This window comes from Drosophila miranda, chromosome XR (assembly GCF_003369915.1).
Source record: "Drosophila miranda strain MSH22 chromosome XR, D.miranda_PacBio2.1, whole genome shotgun sequence".
Classification (NCBI taxonomy): Eukaryota; Metazoa; Arthropoda; class Insecta; order Diptera; family Drosophilidae; genus Drosophila; species Drosophila miranda.
Genome location: NC_046674.1, coordinates 32266820 through 32286960, shown reverse-complemented (window position 1 = coordinate 32286960; position 20141 = coordinate 32266820). Strand labels below are relative to the sequence as shown.

The following is a 20141-nucleotide window of genomic DNA, read 5'->3' as shown; positions in this document are numbered from 1 at the left end:
TTTTTGTGCTTGTGTACGTACTGCGCACGGACAAGGCGACGCTGCGGCGCGACAATGAATTTCACAATTTTCCAACCGAATTAAACGAACGATCTTTTATTAAACTCCGTGTCTACTGTTAGGCTCACAGAATTTGGATTGTTCAACTTAATGTTTATAGCCACCAACAACAACTTTACAACTTTATGTAGCTACAAACAACAACTTTAACAACTTTTCAACAATCCTCTTCTTGCATCAGCTTCTGCTTTCTTTTGTTTTTCTTTTTCACACACTCCGAGCTCTGTATTCGACGCGGACGAGCCCCCAAATGTAAGATTAATAATAATGTATCGTTTATTAATAGTGTTTTTCGAAAAAGAGTACAAAGTGTATGATTTAAGATGTGCAATTAATGAGTCTGTTCTTCCGACTTTTTGTTCAACTTTCTGCTTCTACTTCCAACAACCGACTCCCGTATCGATAACCCCTTATCGGTTAGGTCTTTTAAACATCGGTTAAGTCTGGTTATATCGGTTAGGTCTTATCGATGGTATCTTAAGTTCAAATGTTAATTTAGATGGGATAGTGCTAACTGCTTGATACACTGTCCTTTACATATATTCTTGATCAGCATCAATAGCCGAGTCGATTGAGCCATGTCTGTCTCCGTCTGTCCGTCCGTCCGTCTGTCCGTCCCCTTCAGCGCCTAGTGCTCAAAGACTATAAAAGCTAGAGCAACGACGTTTTATATCCGGACTTCTGTGATATGTCACTGCTACAAGTATATTTCAAAACTTTGCCCCGCCCACTTCCGCCCCACAAAGGGCAAAAATCTGTGGCATCCACAATTTCGACGATACGAGAAAACTAACGAGGGGGAACGTTGTGAGTTGCTGCGGACACCGCAACTCTACAGTTATACCCGATACTAAGTCAGTATGGCTCTCCTCCGGCAGACGCCGTTAATATTAAACTACACGACAAAGAGTGCGTGCGAGAGAGACAGAAAATCAGTCTGAGCGTGACGTCGGGCGCTGCGTTGATTTTCGTCCTTTGTGGGGGCGGAAGGGAGTGGGGCGAAATTTTGAGATATACGTTTTATAGTGAGATCTAACAGAAGTGCGGATACCAATCTTGGTTGCTCTAGGCTTAATAGTCTCTGAGATTTGTGGATGCTCCAGATTTTCGTCCTTTGTGGGGGCGGAAGGGGGTGTGGCGAAATTTTGACACAAAACGGTCAAGGTCCGATATCACAAGAGTGTGGATACCAAATTTGGTTGCCCTAGCTTTTATAGGTTCTGAGATCCTTGAACTCATATTTTGCAATTGGCAAAACCGACCATGAAACCTGTGTGTTAGAGAGAGACAGAGCGAAAAAGAATGAAATTGTTTTCTAGATTCTGGCTACAATAATTATACGATCTGTTTCAGATTTTGCACACTAGAAGATATAGTCATCTTCTACGATTCTGCATTTTTATACCCGATACTCAAAATTAGTATTGGGGTATATTAGATTAGTGGTGAAAGTGGATTTGTGTAACGTCCAGAAGGAATCGTTTCCGACCCCATAAAGTATATATATTCTTGATCAGCATCAATAGCCGAGTCGATTGAGCCATGTCTGTCTGTCCGTCTGTTCGTCCGTCCGTCTGTCCGTCTGTCCGACTGTCCGTCCCCTTCAGCGCCTAGTGCTCAAAGACTATAAGAGCTAGAGCAACGATGTTTCGGATCCAGACTTTTGTGATATGTCACTGCTACAAAAATATTTCAAAATTTCGCCCCGCCCACTTCCGCCCCCACAAAAGACGATAAAACCAAAAATGCAGAATCTTAGAGGATGACTATATCTTCTAGAGTGCAAAATCTGAACCAGAGCATATAATTATTATAGCCAGAATCAAGAAAACAATTTCATTCTTTCTCGCTCTGTCTCTCTCTAACACACAGGTTTCATGGTCGGTTTTGCCAATTTCCAAATATGAGTTCAAGGATCTCAGAACCTATAAGAGCCAGAGCAACCAAATTTGGTATCCACACTCCTGTGATATCGGACCTTGACCCTTTCGTGTCCAAATTTCGCCACACCCCCTTCCGCCCCCGCAAAGGACGAAAATCTTGGGATATTCAAAAATCTCAGAGACTATTAAGGCTAGAGTAACCAAATTTGGTATCCGCACTCCTGTTAGATCTTACTATAAAACGTGTATCTCAAAATTTCGCCCCACCCCTTTCCGCCCACACAAACGACGAAAATCTGTTGCATCCACAATACTTCACATTCGAGAAAACTAAAAACGCAGAATCATAGATAACGACCATATCTATCAGATTGCTGAATCTGGATCAGATCAGATAATTTTATAGCCAAAAGGAACAAATCAATTTGCAGTGGCTACGCAGCGCCCGACGTCACGCTCAGACTGATTTTCTGTCTCTCTCGCACGCACTCTTTGTCGTGTCGTTTAATGTTAGCGGCGTCTGCCGGAGGAGAGCCTTACTGACTAAGTATCGGGTATAAATGTAGAGTTGCGGTGTCCGCAGCAACTCACAACGTTCCCCCTCGTTTTTCTTCTATAAAATTTAATTTGATTAGTCCTTTAATTGATGCTATGGCCACTATTCGTTTTCAAGATTTTTGCAAAAACCCAAGGAATTTGCACGGGACAAAAATATAACCGATAATATTACCGATCATTTTCAGTGGTTTGTTAGATAGTTCAATACGTTAGAAAAGACTTTGAGAAAAAATGTTTTCAAGAATCATCTTTCTAATTGGAGAAAATAATAAACGAAAACATGAGTATACAAACACCATTAGATAAAAGCTAATGAAATTATTATTATTATTATATAAAGCTAATAAATAGTTAAAACTAGGTATTAACAAAGTATGGGGCTGGTTATGAATTAGTGGACTGTATACTCTTTTGAATATTGAGCTTATTTATTTATATTGGTTATTTAATATTGGTGGTTATTACAAGGTGTTTTACATTTACATATGTATGTACATATATGAATAGCGGGGGTGTCGATGATGCGGCGCACAGTGGCGATTTCAACGAAAAGAGGTGGGAAAAGTCGGAGATTTTTTATTTTTGTCAAACCATCTAAAATTTAGGCTATTTTTCAACTTCGGATGGGCTTTTAAAAGATATATCCTTAAATTTTTCCGAGATTTTTTTTTGTATATGTTTCTTGAAGTATTTCATTTAGCAAGCTGAAACGGCGGAATTCTCCACTGTGGGGCGGTACAAGCTATGCGCGCGGTTGGTTTCATCTAGAACTTTCTACTTACTTCCACTCCACAAAAGAAGTCGAGCCAAAAGGGAATTGAAAGATCATGCGATGCGACGGTCCAATGCAAAACGGTACACATCGATGTACATATATGTATGTGTGCAGCTGGGGGCTTTAGCTATACGTGTGAGAACATTACAGATATGTTTTGGACACAAGAAATAACAACACAGCTATGCGCGTAAAAATAGTTACTTAAGCGGTGCACTACAATCATGACCATATGAATAGGGCAGTTGTAATATACAGAGGTGGTCAAAAGTATTTACACAAAGACCTTTTTTTTGCAAGTTCAAGTTTAGGAGTTGTTTTTGTTGTTGTTGAAATCAAAGTACAAAAAAAGCTTTACGGGCAAAAAGCTTGATCTACTAGGAATTGGTTGAAAGAAGAATTGGAAAAATAACTGTTAATGGGCAAAAAATAGAAGCATGTGAACTGTTGTCAAAAGTATTTACACAAATTTGCATTGCTTCAGAAGTATTTACACAATGCAAATTAGAGCTTATTCTTAGACTTGGTTTGACTTAGTGCAGTTGTTTTTTCGTTTATTGCAGTTGCAATAAGTAAATTTAATTTAAAATTTAAAATTAACTTAGTAAAATGGTGAAGACAAAGGAGTTGTCTGTTGAAACTCGATCCGAGATCGTTACAAAATTTAAAAGCGGGGTTTCAGCGTCGGAACTGGCCAAAACTTACAAAATTTGTAGAAAAACCGTTTATAATCTGGAAAAGAAAAAGGACACGAATGGAAACTTACAGAACTTAAAAAGAAGTGGAAGGAAACAAGCGATGGATGAACGGGAATGTAGACGTTTAATTGGCATAGTCGATAAAAATCCGTCGATAAGCCCAGTTAAATTGTCTGCAGATTCGCAACAATTGATTGGCAAAAAAGTCTGTGATGCTACAATACGTCGGAGATTGAAGAAGATCGACATACGAACGTATACAGTGCGAAAAATAATAGAAATTTCCGAGGCAAATAAAGCAAAACGCCTCTCATTCGCATTGGAATACGTTAAAAAACCAAAGGAGTTTTGGTACAATGTTTTATGGACAGATGAAGTAGCTTTCCAGTTCCAAGGCTCATTTTGTAAAAGAATTATGCATCTACGACAAGCAAAACAACAAAGTGCAGTGCAACCATTAAACAGATTTGGTGGAGGCACAGTGATGTTCTGGGGGTGCATGTCTTACTACGGATTTGGAGACTTTGTTCCAATAGAAGGCACTCTGAATCAGACCCGGTATCTCGTTATACTGAATGAACATGCTTTTGTGTCTGGTGACAGGCTATTTCCCATCTCCGACTGGATTTTACAGCAAGACAATGCTCCATGCCACAAGGGATCGGCACCTTCAAAATTTTTACGAGATCTCAATGTGGCTGTTCTTCCCTGGCCTGCGCAGAGCCCTGATCTCAATATCATAGAAAATGTTTGGTCGCTTATTAAAGAACAAAGAACAATTGATAAAAACCGAAAACGCGACGCTACCATCGAGGAAGTAAAGGAAATTTGGTCGAAATTGGAACTTGGATATGCTCGCCACTTAGTGGAATCAGTACCAGCCAGGTTGCAAGCAGTTATTGATGCCAAAGGTGGAATTACAAAATATTAATCATTATTATTATTATTCATCCAACAAATTTAAAAAAAAAAATCATTAAATCATAATAAAAAATTAGCTTAAAGTTTTGTGTAAATACTTCTGCAGCATTAAAAATGTGTGTAAATAATTTTGACAACTGATAAGCATCACTTAATTTGCTTCTCCTTATTCGCACAAACAGTTATCTTTTCCAATTCTTCTCTCATTCAATTGCTAGTAGATCAATCTTTTTGGCCTAAAAGTTTTTTTTTTATTTAGCTTTCAACAACCTCAGGAAAAGCTCCTGAAATTGAACATGCAAAAAAAAACTCGTTGTGTAAATACTTTTGACCACCCCTGTATGTACACGAACATTGAACTATTTTCTCAACAGGGGCTATAGCTACCAAGGCCTTCAGCTCACTAGAGCATTATTATCTATTATACTATTTGTGTATATGCATATGTACAGGGATGGTTGTACACTGTGCGTCATATGTTAGACGCACCAAATTTTTTTTTTCGATAATCTGTTTTATTCACTATTGTGAATGTATTAGATGTCGAAAATATTTTTCTTATCAAAAATCGAATCTTCTTAAAAAAAAATTGGCTCATTGTTCGTGGATTTGCGCTAACATAACAGTGCTTTCGAAATTTCTAGAAATTGCAGATATTCAAAAGATCCGAAATCATATGGAAAACATTTTAAAGGACGAAGAAAGGCACTTACTCCACGAGCTGAACGAGTACGAATCGCTTCCAATTCGACTAAGCAGCTAAAATTAAGGAATTAACCGGAGTAAAAGCAAACCTTTCAACTTTTCAGCGTACAATCAAAAGTGCTTAACATCTCAAGCATCTAAAAATTAAGAAAAAACCACCTCTAAATGCTATACACAAAGAAAAACGGCTTCAATATGCAAACGAACACATGACGTGGAATGTTGAAACTGACACTCGATGTAATGATTGGCGTTCGGTGGTCTTTACTGATGAAAAACGTTTCAATTTTGACGGACCTGATGGTTTTCAATATTATTTTCATAATTTGCGAAAGGATGAGCTGAGAAGCCGAGAAGGTGGAGTCATGGTGTGGGGTGCTATCACTTTTTATCGTACAATGGATTTGATTTTTAGAGATCAGAAAATGAACGGTGGGCGCTTCAAAACACATATTTCCAAAGTTAAATGATCTCTTCGGACCAATCCCATGGATTTTCCAACAAGATAACGCTCGAGTAGTGAAGTCGTTTATTGCCAGTCAAAACGTTAATATCATGACTTGGCCACCATATTCTCCAGATCTTAGCGTTATTGAAAATGTATGGGGCTGGCTTGTGCGGAAAGTATACGAAGGAGGAAAGCAATACGAAGATAAGGAAACACTAACTGCAGCAATTCAACGTGCCCGGAGCGAGATTTCCCCAATCTACGTAGACTTTCTGTACCATTCTATGATGGACCGAATATATGAAGTTATTTCGAAAAAGGAAGGCAGTACTGAAATTCTTTTTTTTTCTAATAAATCTAAGATTTACAATATCTAAAAATTAAATTTTAATATAAGTAACTTTTCTTCCCAAAAATTAATTAGTTTTTGTGCGTCTATTCTAGTGACCAAGAAAAAAGTACCTTATTTAACACAGCTTAAAGAAACTTTTTAAAAAACATTATTTTGCTAAATTTCTCTACTTTTTCGAATAACATACTTGAAGAATCATAAAATAATCAAGGTTTTTGCATATCAACTTTTTTTCAATTCTTTAAAAATGAAAAGCTATAATTCAAATTTTAATGCCAGAATGGGTGCGTCTAACCTATTGACGAGCAGTGTAGTTGAGGATTATTTTTGAATTTTTGTTGGTAGGGTTGGAGATGTATTGCATGGGGTCGGTGTTGTGGAATATTGAGGATCTTTGTAGAGAGAGGGCGGGCATGAGTATGTCTTAAGTCTATGGTTGAGGTTTTGCACAGTGGGCATGTGTTGGATGATGTTTTATCCATGTAGTGGAAATTGATGAACCTTGTATGACCTAGCCTCAATCTACATATGTAAGATTTGATTGGAGGATTTGCTTAAGGAATTGGGAGATGTCGTTTGAGTTATGATTGGGGGTAGTTAATGAAATTATATGTCAATTGGTTAATTTAGTTGAGTTAAATAAGTAAATAAAAGTCACTAGTTTAACATATTGACATAAAATGGAGTTAACTTTGATGTGAAAACATAGTCAAAAATTCAGCAAAATAAGTTAAATTTTTTAGTATTTTAGGTAATTTTTATAAACACGCTTCCTTGATGATTCTTAGCAAAAGTTGTTCCTTAAAGTATCTCTAAAAAATTAAATTACAAAAAAAAGGCGAAGAACATCTTAATATTCTCGGCTAACGGTATACTTTTAACATTTTCAGCCTAAAAATTTGATAACGTAACGTCAGTAACTTACATCAGATGCCTCCGCGGACTTATAAAAAAACGAGGGGGAACGTTGTGAGTTGCTGCGGACACCGCAACTCTACGGTTATACCCGATACTAAGTCAGTATGGCTCTCCTCCGGCAGACGCCGCTAATATTAAACGACACGACAAAGAGTGCGTGCGAGAGAGACAGAAAATCAGTCTGAGCGTGACGTCGGGCGCTGCGTAGCCACTGCAAATTGATTTGTTCCTATTGGCTATAAATGATCTGATCTGATCCAGATTCAGCAATCTGATAGATATGGTCATTATCTATGATTCTGCGTTTTTAGTTTTCTCGAATGTGCAATATTGTGGATGCAACAGATTTTCGTCCTTTGTGTGGGCGGAAGGGGGTGGGGCGAAATTTTGAGATACACGTTTTATAGTAAAATCTAACAGGAGTGCGGATACCAAATTTGGTTGCTCTAGCTTTTATAGTCTCTGAGATCTAGGCGTTAATGTTTTACTCCAAGCAAAGCCGCCTATGCTACGTGTGTGTTAGAGAGAGACAGGGCGAGAAAAAATGAAATTGTTTTCTTGATGCTGGCTATAATAATAATACGATCCAATTCAGTTTCCGCAGTCTTAAAGATATGGTCATTCTCTACAACTCTACGTTTTTGGTTTTCTCATATCTTTAAAATTGTGGATGCCACAGATTTTCGTCCTTTGTGGGGGCGGAAGTGGGCGGGGCGAAGTTTTGAAATATTTTTGTAGCAGTGACATATCACAGAAGTCTGGATCCAAAACATCGTTGCTCTAGCTCTTATAGTCTTTGAGCACTAGGCGCTGAAGGGGACGGACAGACGGACAGACGGACAGACGGACAGACAGACATGGCTCAATCGACTCGGCTATTGATGCTGATCAAGAATATTTATACTTTATAGGGTCGGAAACGATACCTTTTGGACGTTACACACATCCACTTTTACCACAAATCTAATATACCCCAATACTCATTTTGAGTATCGGGTATAATAACTTGGAAAATTAGCCAATTAGCCTACAGTGTCATTCTTCCCTCCTTCCGCCTTCGGGTTCGCTGGAGTTTCGAGATCGATACTTAAGAACACCCATATGCAATGGAACTTGCAACAAATGTGCTGATTCTATAAATTTGTATGTGTGCTCTTCTTTAAATACTTCTTGTACCGATACGGAACAAGATAGGACCATTTTATAGCACAGTGTTCGATGGAAAATGCGAGAGTTTCACAAGCTATTCACGCGTCACAATCTTCGCCCTCTTTCCGACGACTCCCGATAAATTCGCGATCATCAATCATTGTGTTAAGAAGTACACGCTCAAATGCGCAAACAGGAAATCAATATATCAACGCATGCCGATGGCCCCACTGTCGCAATCACCTCTTACACCAGCAAGTGATGGGTTTGGTTTTTGAGCCAACGATTAAGATTTGATTAAACGGGGCAACTCTAAAACTATTGCGGTGCCCTCTATCGTATGTAAGAGTAAGTATGTAAAATGTACTCTAACAGCCATCTAACAATCATTACGACAATTCATATAACTTATTTCTTTTCCATTTCGATTGATGCTCCGCAACTCAGAGGGGACTCAACTCAAACGGGGAGCAAAAACGTTTCCCTAATCCAAAAGGTCTTATGCGTGGAATGCCTGTGAAGTATATGCCTCATGTTGCAATGGGTTTTATTTGTCGCTGACTTGAGTATCGAGGGAAGCTTCCCATTTTTTGCTTCCTTTTTGCCCACTCGTGTTAAACCCTGCTTTTTTTTTATTCAAGCACAAAATAAAAATGAAAAGTAATGGAATTTATCAGAATTCTTTGCGGCCATGCTGCAAACTTTGCAAACCACGTAGAGTCGCCATTTTCCTACTATGGAATAGCCGCAGCTCAGTTTTAATTTCAGGTAATACTCATAAGTAAAGAGTTATTTATATTAGCATTATTGATATATTAAGAATATCATATCCAAAACCCATTCGGTCAATAGCGATACTTGAAGTTGAAGTTTTGAATGTCAAATTAGATTAATTAGAATTGATATACATATTCAGCCAGGCTCCGTTTTTCACATACACAAAAGTTTTCCGATTTACTTTTGAATACACAGAAATTAGGGCTCCTGTTTTCACATTCCGCAAGATTTATTCGTTTTCAAAACGAAATCATATTCGTTGACGAAATGAAAAGTAAATGGCATTTTATACATCGAAACGAACCTTAATTGGAAAAGAAAAAAAATAGATGACTTATTGAGGCATTAACATAAACTTGACATCTATATCAGGGTAATTTAATTTTTGCTTTCTTTATAAATAACGTAATCCGCCAAAGTAAGTGTAAAAACGGATCCTGCCTGATTATGTACATCTAGCTTGTAGATTGTACCTTTTTTAGACAAGAAATTTCTGTCCCGTGCGACAGAGGCTTAAATAAAATTTTAAACGAGGGGAACGTTGTGAGCTGTTGCTGCGACCGGAACTCTACATTTGTACCCGATACCTAGTCAGTATGGCTCTCCTCCCGCAGACGGCGCTAACAATGAACGACACGACAAAGAGTGCGTGCGAGAGAGACAGAAAATCAGTCAGAACGTGTCGTCGGGCACTGCGTGCCACTGCAAATTTTGTTGCTCCTTTTTGGTTTAATAATGATCCGATCTGATTCGGTAGATCTGGTAGACACGGTCATTCTTTATGATTGTGCTTTTTTAATTTTTTTGTATCTTTAAAACTGTGGAAGCCCAGACTTTCGTCCCACGTGGGGGCGGGTCGAAATTTTGAAATACACTTGTAACAGTGACATATTACATGACATGGCTCACTCGACTCGGCTATTGATGCTGATCTAGAATATATATACTTTATGGGGTCGGAAACGTTTCCTTCTGGACGTTTCACACATCCACTGCCACCACAAATCTAATATACCCATATGAAAAAAAATCACACCCATGAAAATGTAGCTCGCCTTGCAACTGAATTCACAAAAGTAAATTTTGAAGATATTTTAAGTTTTATACCAAAAAAAATATGAAGATTAATTATTGTCACTGTGGTCTGCACGCATGATACCCAATTTTTTATTTTTTACCAGCATCAATTTTTTTCGAATTTGTTTGTATTTTTGGTCACTTCATTTACTTTTAATAAAGACGGTTCCTAAAATATGTGCCTTTAATAGGAAAACATTTTTTATGTTTTTCTATGTTTTCTTTATACCATACCTAAAAGAAAGCTCGCCCAGAGACAGCAAAAGATTTTTTTTTTATTAATATTAACAATAAAAGAAACTAACAGATTATGTGACAGGTCAGTTTATCGATTCAATACGGCGTCTATTGAAGATTGGAGATCAATTGCACGCTGTGCGAGAAGTGAGTGAGAGCTAGATCAAGACTACTCAAAGCAGACGGGCCGAATTTCCCGTGCCCTAATGAAAGCGACGCTTCGCTTCGACTAAAAAAGTGTTCCGTGAACCTTTTGTTTGCAGGGCACAACTATCAAACTATGAAATTTTAGAGGAATACCAAAGAAAAAAGCAATTTTTATGTAATATTTTTGTATTACTAAAATCAATATAAGTACTCAATATGAAAAGAAAAAAAGTTTAGTTTTAGTTTTAATGTCCGATCACTCCATGATTTCATCCTGTTAGTCCGAGAATGGATTTCGTACCCAGTCCATAGGTTGCAGATTAAACTTCGCAATATACTAATTCATTTTTTCTGCTAATAGCTTTAATAAACTGCCCTATTTTCTGAATCGGCAGACATAACATTTGGAAACATAATATTTTTATACCCGATACTCAAAATGAGTATAGGGGTATATTAGATTTGTGGTGAAAATGGATGTGTGTAACGTCCAGAAAGAATCGCTTCCGACCCCATAAAGTATATATATTCTTGATCAGCATCAATAGCCGAGTCGATTGAGCCCTGTCTGTCTGTCCGTCCGTCCGTTTGTTCGTCCCTATTAGCGCCTAGTGCTCAAAGACTATAAGAGCTAGAGCAACGATGTTTTGGATCCAGACTTCTGTGATATGTCACTGCTACAAGAATATTTCAAAACTTCGCCCCGCCCACTTTCGCCCCTACAAAGGACGAAAATCTGTGGCATCCACAATTTTAAAGATACGAGAAAACATAAAACAGAAAGCAGAATCGTTGAGGATGACTATATGATGAAAACACTTTCATTTTCTCTCGCTCTATCTCTTTCTAACACACACGTTTCATGGTCGGCTTTGCCTATTGCAAAATATGAGTTCCTAGATCTCAGAGACTATAAAAGCTAGAGCAACCAAATTTGGTATCCACACTCCGGTATATTTCAAAATTTCGCCCCCACAAAGGACGAAAATCTTCGACATGTTCAGACACGTTTTCTGTCTCTCCCGGACGCACTCTTTGTCGCTCAATGTAGCCATACTGACTTTGTATCGGGTATAAAGGTAGAGTTGCGGTCGCGCAGCAACTCACAACGTTCCCCCTCGTTACCATTAACAGCGTGGTTGATCCATAACACCAACTTATCGCAAGAGCTGCCTTGCATTTTTCTGTTGAGCTCATTTAAATGAGCGAATATATCGGCCAAATATGCAAGCATTGCTACCCATTCTTCTTTTTTAACACAGAAGCAAAATCTGAATCCTGGACCCCTCAAAAAGCCTGGGACTCATTTGTATACCCGTTAATCGAAGAGTGTATTAGATTTGTGGTGAAAGTAGATGTGTGTACAACCCAGACGGAAGTGTGTGATGCCTAGTTCTCAGAGACTGTAATTTTATATCCAGACGCCTGTGATATCACACTGAATCAAGTTTATTTCAAAATTTTTCCCCACCCCCTTTCGCTCACCCTTCGCATATGCATACCCTTATATGTACATATGTATATGTCTGTGGATGATAGTGTGGTACAGTGGACTGTGCAAAAAACGAACAATAATAGGGACTTACTTTACTGCTGAACCACTGGTTATGACCTATGGATTAATGGCTAATTTCAGGCTGAATTGCCCAACAAATACTATCTGATAGTACATATGTATGTACAATACCAAAGATAAAATAGGCATTTGTTTGTGAGAAGACTTCATCGTTGGACCTAAATCTTTTTTCGCCGAGGCAGTTCTTAAGGTTTGAAAACAAGAAATAGTCACTCGCGGCTAAATCCGGAGAATAGGGCTGGTGAGGGAGCAATTTGTAGCCTAATTCATGAAATTTTTCCGTGGAAATTGTACATCTGTGCACCCTTTTAGTGTCCTGGTGGAAAATACCTTTTTTCTTGGCAAAATGCGGCCGATTCTTTTTTAAATCTTTATTAAGCCGATCCAATAAGTTGGCATAATGCTCGCCATTAATTTACATCACAAAAAACGGTCGCCAAGACTTTATTGACTGACAAACCCATCTTGGCTTTCTTTGGCGCAGAATCAGCCTGAGAAATGGACTGTATTGACTGCTGTTTGGTGTGTTGTGGTGGATCCACGTATCATCCACGGCTGCGAAACTACTTCCTGGCTTTCACAATCTCTTACACTTTCGATTTTTGATCGGGCAACAAAGGTCGTGAATTTACTTCCATACCGAAATTCAGTACCATTCACTTTTACCATTGGAATTGATGGTGACGACTTTCGACGGCGAATCGAAATATTAATATTTCCCAGACGGTAAGCTGAAGCTACAAAGTGATTCGACCCGATTTATAGCTGCATTTATGAGATTTTCAGAATAGCAAAGTTCAATACAACCAGAAGTAAGATACTTAAGTTATACGAAATAAGGAACAATCTCTGGACAATCTCTTTGCGGTTATACCCGATACTAAGTCAGTATGGCTCTCCTCCGGCAGGCGCCGCTAATATTAAACGACACGACAAAGAGTGCGTGCGAGAGAGACAGAAAATCAGTCTGAGCGTGACGTCGGGCGCTGCGTAGCCACTGAAAATTGATTTGTTCCTTTTGGCTATAAAAATGATCTGATCTGATCCAGATTCATCAATCTGATATATATGATCATTATCTATGATTCTGCGTTTTTAGTTTTCTCGAATGTGTAATATTGTGGATGCAACAGATTTTCGTCCTTTGTGTGGGCGGAAGGGGGTGGGGCAAAATTTTGAGATACACGTTTTATAGTAAAATCTAACAGGAGTGCGGATACCAAATTTGGTTACTCTAGCCTTAATAGTCTTTGAGATTTTTGAATATCCCCAGATTTTCGTCCTTTGCGGGGGCGGAAGGGGGTGTGGCGAAATTTTGAAACAAACTCGTCTCGGTCCGATATATTAGGAGTGTGGATACCAAATTTGGTTGCTCTAGCTTTTGTAGTCTCTGAGATCTAGGCGCTAATGTTTTACTCTAAGCAAAGCCGCCTATGCTACGTGTGTGTTAGAGAGAGACAGGGCGAGAAAAAATGAAATTGTTTTCTTGATGCTGGCTATAATAATAATACGATACAATTCAGATTCCGCAGTCTTAAAGATATGGTCATTCTCTACAATTCTACGTTTTTGGTTTTCTCATATCTTTAAAATTGGGGATGCCACAGATTTTCGTCCTTTGTGGGGGCGGAAGTGGGCGGGGCGAAGTTTTGAAATATTTTTGTAGCAGTGACATATCACAGAAGTCTGGATCCAAAACATCGTTGCTCTAGCTCTTATAGTCTTTGAGCACTAGGCGCTGAAGGGGACGGACAGACGGACAGACGGACGGACGGACAGACAGACAGGGCTCAATCGACTCGGCTATTGATGCTGATCAAGAATATATATACTTTATGGGGTCGGAAACGATTCCTTCTGGACGTTACACACATCCACTTTTACCACAAATCTAATATACCCCAATACTCATTTTGAGTATCGGGTATAAAAAAACATTTTCAACTACCTGAGTTCGTTTTCTTACAGTTAGACGATATACTTAAATAGCAGCCTACTTAACTGGTATTGTACCAAATCCATCAAAATCTAGTCCAACACACTTGTGGGGATCAAGATATATGTATATAAATCTTAAAGTTAAAGTTTCTGCATTTAAGGCATGCAAATCTATAAAAACAAAACAAAAGGTAAAAAAAAAGGATTAATTCCGATTTGTTCATTAGGATTGCACTGTTGATGTGTAGGTGTTCGTTGAAATTATTCAGCAATAGATTTTCAAATATATTTGATAGGCCCGGCAGGAGACTGATAGGTCTCTATGATGATGGCTGGGACTCGTCTTTTCCGGCTTTTTGGGTAATTCCCTCCATTGTTGAGGATAGTAGCCCCCATTTCATCATGCTGTTGAATATTATGGTGAGAAAAAATACTGCACAGCTCAGAATTGCCATTCTATGATCATTTTAGGGGGGGCAAAATCTTGACCCGGTGCTTTTTGCTTTGAGACTTGGCCCTAGATGACAATTGTAACTTCTCCTGCTTGGGAGAACATATTTGTATCTTTTAAAATAAAAATTTAAAATAATTCTTATTTTGCATTTTTATTGAAACAATAAAAACTAAGTGTTATTTCTCAGTTTCATTAACAAAATCAGAAATAAATGTTATTTTCGATTTTTTTTTAATACAAATTGGGAAATAATTGTTGGACTGCATTTTTTTTAAACTTGTAACAGTTAGGATCCCTAATTTCAATAAACAGAACCGACAATGAAAACTTTGAAAAAGTATCACCAATAAATAAGTTGTAGATCACACCTGCGACGGAACAGTCAAGTCTTGTAAAAACCAAGAAAAAGGGATATTTTTGATACCCTTTAGGGTAGAAGAACACAAAACCCTTACCACAACCAAAGGAATCATACTCCAACGACCTGCGTAACGTTAATGAGGAAGAAATACTACAAGTACTTAAAACACAACAGGTTCCAGATGAACGAAAAATTCTCACAAAACAGGATAGTTCATTAAATGAAACAGGATACAAAATCCATCTAATTAAAATTTGTTCAATACACATCGCACAACAATGAAAAACAGTACTATCTTACCTATGTATACACAAACCAAACTCCCCCAAAATATCGGTAAACTCATACCGACCGATATAGTTTAACCCGTGCAGGGCTAAGATTTTAGACAAGATCGTAGTAAGCCGACTATGGTGAGTATGTCGGGTATGTCGGTATCTGAATGACTAACCCTGTTAGACTATCAGAGTACTGCGGCACCGTCCACCAGAAGCCATCTATCTGTGACTAGACTTGATGATGACTATGATACACACCAATGGTGCATAGGTGGACAATGCTGAATAACGTTAAACATTTTCATCTTCACTAATCGTAAAATAAAACTTAAAGATAAAATCAATGGTATTCCGCAAGGTTCGCCATTATTAGTAATACTGTTCCTAATAGCCTACAATAAAGTTTGCCATACAATAGAACCCCACAAGGGCTTCCAATTCTTTTCTTACGCAGATGACATTACAATTGTTACACGGTGAACAGACATACTAAGCTGGTGCGATTATTCAGGATCACAACTATCAGTTAGTTAATCCCAACTACTACATTGTCGCATTTGCAGAAAAACAATATGTCACTTCACTATCAACTCACGCATACCCCGTACAGCAAACAAACACTCAAAAATGGAGACACATGAACTCTATCCAATACGCTGAATGCCCTCGTTATGTTCAAAAATACTATTGCCTGCCATTTTACCGGAACGGCCAACCCTCTAAAATGAGAAAACTTAAGTCCCTTTATCATGCTGATTTAAGGAGTGTTTTTGGTGCGTTCCGCACGACACCCATGAACAACTTCCCATTCGAAGTTGAACTGCCTATCGAGTACAGACTGCAGTTCACCACTGCACAGGTCTCAAAGTCTTTTATGCAAAAATGTATAAAAACTAAGAGTCCCCAGAATTCCTTCAATCATACACAAGACATACAAATTCCGCAACGATTACGGATTATCCTGGCCCCACCAACTAACTACCAAACTTAACCTATCGATATTCCACCAATGCAGCTCTCATGGTCTCTGAGATCTAGTCGCTCATTGGGACGGAGGACAGACGGACGGATGGACAGACAGACATGGCTATATCGACTCGGCTATTGATGCTGATTAATAATATATAGTTTATGGGTTCGGAAAAGCTCCCTTCTGCGCGTTACACACATCCACTGTCACCGCAAATCTTATATACTCCTATACTCTTTTTGCGTATAGGGTATAAACGAAGAACGCAGAAATTTGACGGTAAATGACGTTTATCTTGTTGTTATACGCTGTTGTTATGCCGCTGTTCTACGCTGCCAAGAAAGAAGTAACCGAAGACTCAAGGGAAGTTAGTCTATTCTTAAACATTTCCCACTTTTGCATTGTATCACAGCGAATCCAATGTATAAGTCTCAACCTGAGAAAACCAATCGCGTAAGATGAAATACATTTCATGGCAGACCTTTCCAAGTTTGATAATACCAGTAAAATGACAACGTGTTAAAATATGCCAACAGTTTCCTTCCTGAGAAAAAAAAGTCCGTTTATATATTTACTTGTAATCGTACACACGAACTCGCATTCCCCAAAGCAATTCCCTTGGGAATGGGGAGAACCCAAAACAGAATCGCTTCGTACTCCTAATAGTTTTTAGGGCAAGTGGAGAGTCCAAGCCAGGGCGTGGCTGCGAAAAGGGGATGCGGGTGCAGGATATTCTTAGGCTTGGCGCCATCCTAAATAAACAATTTAACAATTTGAAAATTCCATTTATTAACCTTTTCCCCTTAATAAACTTTCAGAATTACGCACTCTAGCACACATACACAAATTCCAAAATGCTGCTGATTCGAAAAACAGGCCAGGAGCAGGCCACAACGAATAAGGAGGCGAGAAATGCGAATGAATTGAAAGAAGAGAAGGAAAGAGAAAACAGAGAGAACGGAGAAATGTTATATAGCGGGTGATGTAGAGAAGAGAAGCGCAACACAGTAACTTGCTTGAGTGGATTAATAACAGAGTCAACAAGGATAACACGCTTTAATTATGTATGTAGAGGCGAGTCGTGAGATGCGATGTGTTTGCGGCTGAATGGCGTCAGCAGTCGAAAACATCTCCACCAACAAATGTGCAAACAAACGAGCAGACAGCTAGCAAGCTCTGAGGAAGTGCAAGGATGTGCAGCTCCGCGGCAAGGGCTGAACCCTACCTGGATTCATCCCACATAGAGGGAAACTCCAACTATGTACGTGTGGTGTCCTACAATTTGAAACTAACTCTTGATCTGGAAAATCCCATTTAAATTTTGATGTTTTCGTATTATTTGATTAATTACAAAGGCCGACAGGGATTTTACTGCAGGCCTACACAAAAGTTTAGTTACTAGTTTAAATATGCTGGAAGGAAGCTTAATCCAAGTCTTCCTAAAATGTGGGCTTATGGTCAAAGTTTAACGTAATATCAGTGCCTACCTATTGGAGTGAGCTGATAGAATCAAGAAAAAATAATTTTTTCCCGACATTGTTAAATCTCGGAAAATTCGAACAGCATGAAACGAAATCCAATAAGGCTGAAACTATATAGTTCTCAACCGAAAGCTAATTTAGACGATATGAAGAGCCCCTAAAATATGGCGAAAAATCAGAAAGTCAAAAAAATGCAAGGCATGGAACTATCGCAACACACAAGAACATGTCCATATACTAAATAACATGCAGCCGTGAGAAAAAATAGGAGACAGCTTCTTCATCTGCTCTCTAGACTCTGCTACTTTGATCAGTTCGAAGATGCTTGCATTTAAATCTTTGGTAAAATTAAGCCCACTCTCTCTCTCTTTGGGCTGCGTCTAGCAGTGAACCGTTTTCTGTCACATAAATACAAAAAATAACCTTTTAATTACTCCTCAACTGGTTGGCACCATAGATCCAGAACTTTTCCGTCCACCCGTCCACCAACTTTGGCGCAATGGTGTTTCACTTAAAATTCAAAATCACCGTTTTTACCCGGGTCGCAGACCAGGCGGTGTTTTTGGAAAAAAAGAAAACTAGTTTTTAATGAGTTTGCTAGTTGGTACTCTGTAAGTGTATATTTCTAGTTATATATTAACATATTTAAATTTCAGATGTATTGATAGAAAGGGAAATGAGGTAACGGTTCTATGAAGATTTTGACGTAAAGTCAAGCCAGTGTGGTTCCAAGTTTTTCAAGCTGGACTTTTTTTGCTGGAAGACAAACTTCAAAGAGGTCGGCGAAAATCCTTAACCAACGGGACAATAAGTAGCCTGGTATCTTTATACGTCAAGACGTCAAGATGACAAATGACATGATTGCTATGAAACTGTTCATAAATTCCATGCCTAAGTGTCTAATATGATATAATAGGAATTCTTAAATTTGATTTCAATATAGTTTAAACTTGTTTCGTTGCAGGTTATCACCAACATTTTTGGCCCATTCTAAAAAAACGCTCTCCTAAAAGATATACAGTACATGAGGACTATAAAAAATGCTAAGTGGCAGCGTGACTTGCTAAGTGCAAAACTATTGAGATTTAAAACCTTATTACTTATTCAAAAATGTACAAACATAGAAAGGACAGTCTAAAGATGGTATTTAGTATCCAAACAGCTTGAATCGAGAATCGTTCCAAAGGATTTTAAGTTTGTGTATTGTTTAACGGACTAAACTATTTGTTCTTATTTATCACACCCATGTGAATTGTTTTCACTTACCAGTCGCAATATTTTCCCGCTGTGGTTGTGAAACTGTCATTGACTGTTTGATTTGTGGTGTGGTTTGCATATATTTCCTTTGAGCATTTATATACTTTGAATCCAGGACGAATGACAATCGAATTGGAAGCAGTTGCAGGGAAAACGGAATCGTATGATTGGGATGACTAACAACTGAAAATAGCCATAATGACACAAATTCTTTAGAATCCCTCAGCTTTCATTTTTACTTTGCATGTCGCCCATTGCCTCTTGCAGCTGTAGTGTTGTGTGTTATTACGGAATCACGATGAAGGCGCTTAAAGGCCCAACAGTAACAAAAAAATGGCACGCCAAAAAAAAAAATGATCGCCTGATCTCTCGGGGATGTATTATTGCGCGTCGAGACTCGAAGTTGTCAATGTCTTTCCCCCACTTCTGCAATGCTCCACGTATACTGGCCGTTTGCTTCGCACGTGTCCGTATCCGACCGCTTTCGCAGGGTGTGGGTTCCTAGTGCTGCTGCCAAAAACTGAACTGCCTTCCTTCTCCTGCAGACTTCGACCTCGACCGTTTCGTGCAAGACCACGTACTCGACTGAGAAACGGAAAAAGCCTCGGAGATGCAGGCAGGCGATGCACGAGGCGACACGATGCCTAAACTACTGCGACAACAGCATTAAATGCGAAGCGACAGCTACAGCCCCCCAACGACGGGACGATAACCACGACTACGGAAAATGAACGACACACGATGTGCTCGACTACGCAGCCTCGACTAAAAGTGAACAGAGGCACGTGGCTCGGCAGTAGCTTCGTTCTGGTCCTAATAGTTTAACAGAAACGTTAGACCGTTTACAGTGAATGCTCGAATCCTGTTAAGATGAAGCCTGCCACTGTACACTGGGCTGTAGCTGTTCCTAGCTCTGTTAGAAAAAGTAAACAAATATAATTTAAAGCTGCCTTCTTCGTGGAAGCTTAAGCCGACACTCTCTGTGTTTTTATTGCCGTTTGTCGTCTTTCGGTGGCGACCACGTGGCCTCCCTGTTGGTTTTGTCTCTGTTACTCCAAGTCCCACCCATTGACGTTTGGTTCATGGTTATGGCTGAATTTTCCTCCGAGGCCCACCCGTAC

General features: G+C 38.9%; 1 protein-coding gene across 2 annotated transcripts in view; it reads right to left on the bottom strand.

Annotated features, from left to right (window-relative positions):
- LOC117186430 (neuronal acetylcholine receptor subunit alpha-7) overlaps window positions 1–19771 on the bottom strand; it is a 378182-nt gene extending 358411 nt beyond the window's left edge. For both annotated transcript variants that reach the window (XM_033387234.1, XM_033387235.1), the window contains exons 1-2: window positions 19260–19771; window positions 19030–19203 (exon numbers count right to left, since the gene is read on the bottom strand). The gene's annotated coding sequence lies outside the window, so the exon portion shown is untranslated. The remainder of the gene's footprint in view (window positions 1–19029; window positions 19204–19259) is intronic.
- Between the last annotated feature and the right edge of the window lie 370 nt (window positions 19772–20141).